Source organism: Zingiber officinale, chromosome 8B (assembly GCF_018446385.1).
Source record: "Zingiber officinale cultivar Zhangliang chromosome 8B, Zo_v1.1, whole genome shotgun sequence".
In the NCBI taxonomy this organism is placed as follows: Eukaryota; Viridiplantae; Streptophyta; class Magnoliopsida; order Zingiberales; family Zingiberaceae; genus Zingiber; species Zingiber officinale.
The window spans coordinates 70,347,568-70,357,856 of NC_056001.1; positions in this window are offsets into that span (position 1 = coordinate 70,347,568).

Here is a 10,289-nt window from a genome sequence, read left to right on the forward strand (position 1 = left end):
AAAAAAACAACCAACATGGGAAGTTGTCAAGGTATGTCCTTATGATTAACAATTGTTTCACTACCCTCAAAGGAGTTATTTAAATATTTCATTTATAATATAGGCTCCTCGATAACCGAATGTGAAGCAATGTGATTTTTATATCATGCGATATATGAAAGATATAATTGAAAATTTTTAGAGTTGGCCACAGGGATTCACTTCCATCAATGGTAATAATACAATATCTTCCATTTTACATATTTGATTTGAAAACAAACTCATTAGTATCTTTTTGCAAAGTTATTAGTATCTGCTAAATTTTATTGGACTTTGAGCATTTCTTAGGGTTTCTCTACTGTGTACTATTTCGGTAGTAGTCAATTAGTCATGATCTAGTTGGACAATTCTTACTTTGTCACTCTATGTGTGTGTGTGATGAGAAAGACTTTGAGCTGAAATTTGTATGTTCGTGGTTGAATCTTGTTGTTTTACTAATATACTGTTGGTGCAAGTTGCACCAGAATCAAACCTAAGTTTTGATGTTGTCAAAGGTTCAAGTTAAGTCTTGTTATGATCTAACAAGTTGACTAAGTGTGCAAGATGTTTACTCAACCGGGAAAGACCTAGTTGGAGGCTAGGCAAGAGAAATCTTAGCAGATCGTGGAACCCAGGTGCAATTCCAAGAAGGTCGAGGGGGCCCGAAGCTTGGCAGTGTGATCGAGAGGTCTGGAGGACCGAAGATCAAGAGAAAAGTCCTGGGGGCCGATCAAAGCTGAGTGAAAAGTCTAAACTAGATCTGGAGGATCAAAGTTTGGCAGGTAGGTTAAGGTAAACAAATTGGAGGAGCGACAGTGAGGTCGGGTTCCCGAAAGGAACAACCTTAGGTCGTTGATCCAACTGAAGAAACCGAGAAGGTTTCCAAGTTGAGATCAAGACAGCCCTACTGTTTTTATATTACTCATGCATTTTATTACTGTGCTAATCTCTGTTTTGCAAGTTATTTTGGCTAACACTGTTTTGTAGGTCAGACATGATCGGTCGACCGAACCAAGTAAACTCAAAGCAGTAATAAGAACAGAACAAATCAAACCAGAGTTCGGTCAAAGCATGATCGGTCGACCGAACACTAAGATCGGTCGACCGAACCTTAATGACTCAGCACTGCCAGCTCATCAGCACCGTTCAGCAACAAAGGAAAAAGAAGTTGATCGGTCAACCAAACCCGGAGATCAGTCAACCGATCCAATCAGCATTAATGGTGCAATAAATAAAGATCTCGGCAGATTTCAACGAACAAGGAAAAAGCTTGTTCGGTCGACCTAAAAGTTGGTTCGGTCGACCAAACCATTAAAAGGCAGTTAATGCAGAAGATCGAGCCTGCGTCAGACTCCAACCAGGAAGGAAGGGAGCGGGTTCGATCGACCGAACAGTAAGATAGGTCGACCGAACCTTCAGTACACCTATAAAATGAGGCTCAAAGTCTGAGGCAGAATAACACTTTTTGATCCATTAAAGTTCCCCTCTGCAAGCTGCTCGTGCTATGAATTTTCATCAGTCTTGCAAAGCTACTCCATCTGACCGAGCTTCGACTTTAAATTTCTATTGTCGGTATATTTCATTTTTACTGCACTTAATTTTATAAGATAGTAGAGTGTTACTATTTTACATCTTTGTACCTGTACGATCCACTTCTTTCCGAAGGTTTCGGAAAGAAGTGTTATAGTGGTTTGCCCATCGGTGCGGTCAAGGACCGCGGGCCTTCGAGTAGGAGTCGAGCTAGGCTCTGAACGAAGTAAACGCTTTTGTCTCTCTCCTTATTTTTCGCTGCTTAATTCTGATTTTAAAAGATAAAAAGGAGTTTTAAAAAAGAAGCGATATTCATCCCCCCCCCCTCTATCGCTCTCAATCGATCTATCATATACTAGTTGTCCTACTAGTTATTCCCTAAGAAAAATTTGTTGAATTTTCCAACAATGCTTTAGTATCAAATTAAAAAAAGTACTTAATCAATAATATTTTAGTAATTCAAGCACTAAGGTCAGCTGGTACATTTAAAATATCTCTTTACAAAGTGATTAGTACTTGATTTTACTAATATATTATTTATGTGTTTTTATAGTTTATAAATCTCAAGTACTCTACAGTTGAAATTGATGAAGTGTGGTTCGAGTGGGCTAAATGCATGCTAGATTACATTTGAGTAAGAAAGGTATTCGATTTTTGAAAGCTTTGGAGGATGCATGCATTTTCATGGAATGTAATCGGTGGATATTGACTTATGTGTATCTCTACAATATCTATTAACTTTTTATGTTGCAAGAAGAATATTTATGTGTTAGTTACATCGGTGGATATTGACTTGGTGTGTTTAAATACTTTGGTACATTTTTATTTGTGATTTGCTTGGTGAATCTATAATATTAACTTAATTTTGTAATATTGGGAATCATATCGATTTCATAGTCTTGCTAGATCATAATTTACAAACAGTAGGAAAAAATAAGTGTTATTATAGTAGTTTTAGCTTCAATGACATCGGTTTTGAAATGTTGTCGTTAAGTGATAATATCGACTTTTCACCATTTCTAAAATCGATGTCGTTAACCAATACTACATCAATTTTTAATCATTGCTCAAACCAGTGTTATTATATGATATTACATCGATCTTCCACCGCTGCTAAAACTGGTGTCATTAATATTACATTGGTAGAAAATTGTTGTCGAAACTGGTGTCATTAATTGATATTGCATTGGTCTTACACCGTTGCTAGAATCGGTATCGTTAATATTACATTGGTCAAAAACTGTTGCCAAAACTGGTGTTATTAACAGATATTACATCGATTTTATTCCATTGCTGAAAATAGTGTCGTTAAGTGATACTACACCAGTTAATAATCGATTCGAAAATCGGTGTCGTTAAGTGATACTACATCAGTTACAAATTGGTGTCTAAAATGTTAGACCTTTTACAGCACCTTCATAGACACTAGTCGATTTTGTCATAAACACCGGTGGAAAACCGTTGTCTATGAGCATTTTTCTTATAATGTTTGCATGAATACATGACAATCATAACTCTTTATTCCAAACATTTTTAATTTGTTCACATCCACACATCGAACCATATTCGAGACATACCCATCAAGGAATTTGACTTCTTTCAACCAACTACACAATATCTACTTATTTTCTTTGTCCAATGTATAACAACCCTTTGGAAATTTATCAATTATTTTATTCTGATGCAACTCAGGTCTATTAACTAATTGTTTCAATTTCTTACATGATTTTGCTGTATCTTTAGTTTTGCCCATAACATTCATCATAGTGTTGAAAATATTATCAAACAAAATTCTTCTCCGCATGCATCACATCTAAATTATATCGAATGAGTAGATACTTCCAATATGGCAACTCCTAAAATATGCTTCTTTTCTTCCAACCACACTTATACTGCTTAACAATGTACTTATTTAATTCATCAAAACTAGCCTGAGTTATTTGTACAAATCCATAGTTATCTATGCCCTCAATGATTTCTTTACCTGACTTAATTGATGGTGAAAGTTTTCTGACCATTTTATTCTTGATGAAATCTTCCTTATTTCTCTTGACAGAGTGATCAACTGGTAAAAATTTGTGATGATTATTAAATCAAGATACCTTCCCACTACAAGGTAATGAAATTGCATCAAACTTTGTCATACAAAGTGAGCATGCTAATCTATCAGCGATGCTCTATCCTGACAACATTGAAGATGCAAAGCACTAATCGTCCATAATAAAGTAGCATGTAGGATAAAATTAGTTTTACTTACAATATCATAGGTCTTCGACCCTATATTCCATAATTTATTTATCTCTACAATTAAAGATTGTAAGAAAACATCTCTCTTATCTTTTGGATTCATTGGACCTAGAATAATCACAATAAGAAACATGAATTTATCTTTCATGCACATCTATAGCGATAAGTTATATGGTATTAATATGACTGCCCAAGATAAATATTGCAGTCCAGATTAACTAAATTGTTGAAATTTATCTATTAAAAGTTTCAATCTTATATCACGTTGTTCTATTGCAAAGTAAAGAAATATTGTATCAAGATGTTTCCATACAGGTGGGTCAGAGGGATGACACATTGCAGTTTAGCAATGTGGGTCAGAGGGATGACATATTGTATCAAGATGTTTCCATACAGGTGGGTCAGAGGGATGACACGTTGTTTGTTGCAGCAAATGCATACAAACATTGCAGTTTAGCAATTAACGGGAAGTAATACATAACTTTCCATGGTAACTTTTTGTTCTTTCTTCCCTGATATGCCACTGTGCTACTTATAACAAAGATGATTACACATTCTGCATTCAATTAGCTCACTATCTTCATTTCAAAAGATCATGCAATTATTTATATAACAATCAATCTTTTCAATAGGCAAACTCAAACTCCTAACTAATTTCTTTGTACTGTAAAAGCTATCAATCATTATATTATTAGAAGGGAGCAACTTTGACATTAATTGTCAAATATCATTGTAACATTATTCTAAGAAATGATATTTTACCTTGATATTCAACAGCCTTATATTAGCTAATAATTGGGAATGACCAAAAGGAATATCTTCTCATACTTCTCTTTCACTATCTTTTAACGTGTCATATAGATGTTATACTTCAGGTGTTGGTTTTTTATCAACATTGCTAGATCAAATGCATTCATTGTATCGTAAACTATTGATTGCATTGTATTATCATTAAATGATGATTCTTGTTGAGCAATAGGGACAAATGATGAAGCACCAGAATATCCAATTGGCTCAAACATATAAGGTTCTCTATGACAATACTAGTTGTAATAATTTGGAACAAATCCTTTTTACATATATGTAGTTTAATAATATCCTCATTATGAAAAGTTATATTTCTACATTTTCAATGATTTCATAGACATTTTAACTTATGGATGACATTTAGCAAAAGTCCACAAACTCTTCAACTCTGGTAAAAAAAATTATCAATAATAAACACATTTTTCTAACATATTGTGTATCCAAGATTTATTCATATACATTATAATCTAAAAATAAATAAATATATAATATTAATTAAACGTGTAAAGCTTAACATGGATATAATCATAACATCAACTCAATTACATCATTAAAATATAATGAAATTCTATCAATAGCAATATGTGCTTAAGCATAAATGTAGTATACTGAAATACAACATCATTGAAATAGAAGATAACATAGGGCTGAAAGTAAGAGCTCATAAAATATAGTATACTTGAAAATAACAAAAACAAATAAAATTAGCATTTCAATCACACATTGCCTTAAATATAATAATGAAGTTCTTCCAATAAGTCGGCCAATCTCATGGCTGCCCAATCTCAATAAACTTTTGGTTGGCCAAGCTCACGAAGGCCTTGCTCACATGCCAGGCTTAATCAAGCCAGAGATCGAGCTTACAGCCGACTAAGCTAAAGGCACCCGATCTTAGGCCGGCCAAGCTCAAGTCGGCTAAGGAAAAGTTGTCCAAGTCAGGTCAGCTAATATGAGGCTAGCCAAGCTCAGATATGCCAAGTACAGCCCAACTAAGGAAAGGCCGACCGAGCATAGGCCGACCAAGGAAAGATCAATCAAGCTTAGGCTGGCCAAGGAAAGGTTGGCGAGCTTGAGTCCAGCCAAAGCTTGGTCGAAAGGCCAACCAAGCTGAGGCCAACCAAGGTGAGGTGGTCCTTGCCGCGGCCAACCTAAGGTGGCAACCGAAGTCATGCCAGCCTGGCGGCATCGGAGAGGAGTGAAAGTATTGAACATTATCGGCACCGGAGAGGAGCTCATGTTGGAGAAGATCGCCATCACCGGAGAGGAGATCGTAAGATTCATCTAGGGAGAGAGAGAGGAGATTAGGGAATCAGTAGCTAAATTAAAGACAACCTATGTCAACTAGTAATTTTGTGAGTAAAATAATTTAATTTCATCATTAGTTTAGGGGCAGATATTAAATCAGTAGCTAAATTAAAGACCAAAATTTAATTAAATCTCTAAATTAAAGATCGCATGGGTCCAATTCACAAAATTTGTCTCATAATTTTACGAGTCAAGTAAGTTAATTTCGATTCTTAAATTAGCGATCACAATTCAATTTCGATTTCTACACAATATTTCAGCATTAGATACAACATTTAACCATAAATATAATTATCCATAAATACTTTCTTTAAATCATAAATTAGGCTTAAACTTTAAAATATAAATATAACGATCCCTAAATTCTCAGTGCATTCGACTACCATTACTTCTAAATTAGTAATAGTAATTAATTTCAATCCCTAATTTAGGGATCGAATTTAAATTCAGTCATGAAATAGGGATCAAAATTAAGGTCTCTAAATTGTTACCTAGCTAAATTAGGAATCAATTTAAATTTAGTCTTTAACTTAACGACCGAATTTAAATTCAGTAGCTAAATCCAGCCCTAAATGGATGTACAATTTTTGTTCGTCATCCTAATCTCCTAGTTAGTGATAAAAATAATTTCGATCCCTAATGACCATATTTAAATTTGGTGTGAATTAATTGCGGTCACTAAAATAAGAACTGAATTTATTTAGATCATTAATTTAAAGACTAAATTTAATTAAGTGATCAAAATTAATTCGGTAGCTAGTTCCATCACTATTTGAGCAATTTCTTGCAGTGATCGTCTCAGTTTGAAGTTTGACTCCATTAACTTGGTTCACATTTCGGGCAGGTTCAATCTTGATTCAGCTTGTGGATAGTCTAGGCCTTTGGATTTCTTAATTAAACTGTAAAATCAAACTAATATTTCATGCATGCTTTGTTTCTTATCGCAGAATACGAAAAGGAACTTGCTTGGTTTTTCTCGGTGAAGATGACTATGGTCCACCATTTACAGAGATACCAATCGGTGCTAGTGGTGAGTTTGCAATGGCAGTGATGAAGTAATAAAGGTGGGCCCCAACAAATCAGTTAAACTAGGAAAGATCAGCTAGTGTAGAGGTTAAAGTTAAGAACTGATTGAAACGGTGTGCTCGACCTGGCCATGTAGCTAGTCGGATGTGAATGTCAAACCGGGCCTCCCATTCGGGCGAACGATTTGTCTCAATCTAGGATGGGTAGGCAAGCTTCATTGATTAGTGTTTCTAAACTCGACTGACTACATCAGCTGATCAAGGAGGTTGGCCGATCGGACACGTTGTGTCTTTCTAGCCAAGGAAGCAGCCAAGTGAAGACCGAGTCATGGATGGTGCTCCATAAGGCCGAGCTAACAGTCTCCCTAAATGATGGCCAGTCGACCTAACGCGGGCCCCAAGTACTTGCTACATCGTACTCTTTTGGAAGTTTATACTGTAAAAGGCAAAGAATATCTTGCAGACAAATCGTACTTTAGAAACTTTCAGCCTATCAAATCATATAGATTTATATGCTTGTTTAAGGAAAGCTATTAGAAGTACTTTATGGCATGCCCTTTCTTAGAAATACTTTGGGAAACATACAAATGCTTTGAGATATGTGCGTAAACACTATAAAAGGGAGTCTCCATTCACTTGTGAAGGCATGCGATGCTCTATAATTTTACACGCTCATTTGCTGTTGTTCATCTTCACTATGTCATCTCCACAAACTGATCACTGACTTGAGCATCGGAGGACCAACACTGAGGACCTCTTCCCTGGCCTGACACTAACGCTCTCAGTGTTACATGATAGCGTGGAGTCTTCATTTGGTTAACAGTAGAGTCACATCTCTAGCTCACCCACCTTCACCTCTTTCGAACATGATCAGGCTACTACTTTGATAGGTTTAGAAGGTTAACTGTAACAAGAAGGTACTGTCAGAAATTCACTCGTTGACTTCTACGATTTGCCTCTAATCACGAGTCTATTCTTCACTTATCCGAGGAATATTAGAAGTTTCCACATGTCCATGAAAGTCAATGGTCAATGCTAAGATGAGGATTAAAGTCAAGATAGGTCAACATAACTATCCTCTCTTGGCATGTCCGATACAATAGCTCCATAGATTCAACACCATTAAACCAATCAAATCGGATCTACCGATTTGATCACTCTACTCAGTCGAATCATATCTACCTTTAGGATTGAGTGTGCAATAGAAGAGGGGGTTGAATATCTCATTTCGTATGTGTTCAAAATTCATTTGAAATCAAAAGTCATGCAATGGAAATGTAAAGATAGAATAGAAAGAGACAAGGTGGTTTTACTTGGTTAATAGCCCTATGACTACTACTCTAAGGCCTGTAGTTACTTTGACCATTTTTTATGAGCAATCACTAGTAACCTTCTTCTCGAAATGAGAAGAAGGTTCATTTCTTTTACAATGATGGAGTTCGGTAACAATCTTACTTACCCTTAGAATAATTTAGTAAGAAAAGGACTGTTTACACAAAAAGAGATGTAACTAATTACTAAGTGTTACCAAATGCTAGGCGCATTTGAGCTCGTAGCGGCATCGCGACATGTTGCATCATTGAATATTGAGCACTATTGGGTCTTTCGGGCCGCGAAAACCGCTTTTTCGCGTCGCGGAAACCCCGAAACTCCACCACCGGATTCGTGCGAAGAATAAAACTTTCGAAAAACATTACGAGTACGAGTTTTATGCTAGTTCTAAACTAGATTTACAAGGAGAAAACCTTTTACCCTTGATGCGTGCCCTTCGCGAGTCCCGCTTGTCCAAGGAGATGCCGGATCTCAAGTTGTCAAGGTAGACAATTCTCTATGCATATCCACACGAACTAATTAGGTGGAGAAGACCAAACAATAGGTGTGCTAGCACCTAGATGGTTTGGCCAAGGAGAAGAGGGAGAGGAGAAGGAGAGCTTGAGGAAGAAGATGATGTGAGTGAGCCTTGAATGAAAAATGAATTCCATTCACAATCAAAAGTGGTCGGCCACCATGGGAAGTGTAACCTCCATGAGGTGGCACACACATGTGCTAGCCTTGATGATATGGCACATCATCATTGGCCACTTGATGCCAAGTCACAAATGATGTGGCAAAAAGTCAAGTCAAACTTGACTCTTCCTCTTCCTCTCAAGTCAAGTCAAACTTGACTTAATCTCTCTCATGGTTGATCTAATCCAACCATTTAATTCAAGCCAATTTAATATAATGAATCTAATTCATTTAATTAAATTGATTCAATGAGTCATAATCTAAATTAGACTCATTGAACACATGAATCAACTTGAGTCCAACTCAATTAGCCCAATTAGGATTACTCTTAATCCAATTTGATTTATCAAATGAATCTAATCCTCTTGGTTCATCATATGAACTTAATCTCCATCTAATTGTCCATTGTGTGTGACCCTATAGGTTCTTGTAATGTTGGCAATGCCCCTAAACTTATTTAGTAAGTAATGAGCGGTATCTAGCAACACATCATTACTACCCAAGTTACAAGAATGTTGAGATCCAACATCACCTTGTGACTACTAATTGTGACTCCTCACAAAATATGACAAGTGTCCTTCTATCCTAGACATCTAGATTGATCAATGTGAGGCATAGACCGTGTCATCCTCTGACCAATCTAAATCTTGAACGCCAAGTAGACTCACTAAATCAAATGAGCTCAATATCTCATATTGACTCATTTGGGCATGGCCATGCACTTCGTGGCCTCACTCTATCAAGAATATCGTTGTCTCTCCCGTCATATAGGAGGGATAGATCCCATCTACATCACTCACATCCCTCTACATAATTCGTTACATACCCAATAATCGCCTTTATAGTCCACCCAGTTACGGGTGACGTTTGATGAAACCAAAGTACATAACTCCTTATGTGGGGATCCATGGTGACTTCAGGTCTAAGGACTAGTAGTCATACTAATAGCCATATGAGAAAGTATATGACACTCATATAACGATCCATGATACTTTCTCATGGCGGGTCATTCAGTATATATTCTCCAATGCTGTAACGCCCGAAAAATTCTCGAAACTGTATTATAAATATTCTATGATTTTTCTGGGATTTTTAGATATTTTTCCGGAATTTTCCGAGTAGCGGAAGCAGCAAAAATAATTAGAACCGCAAAATAGCTTAGGCGGGAATTGAACCCGAGACCTATGGTTTATGGATAATTCTAGTAACCAGTTGAACCCCGCAGGGCCGTGCTGAAAGGAAAGGGAAACATTTATATTTGAGTTTAAGTTGGGCCGAAATACCCACTTAATATAAATAGGGAATTAATTAGGTGAAGGGTTATTTTGGTTCGGCAACTTCTCCATCGAG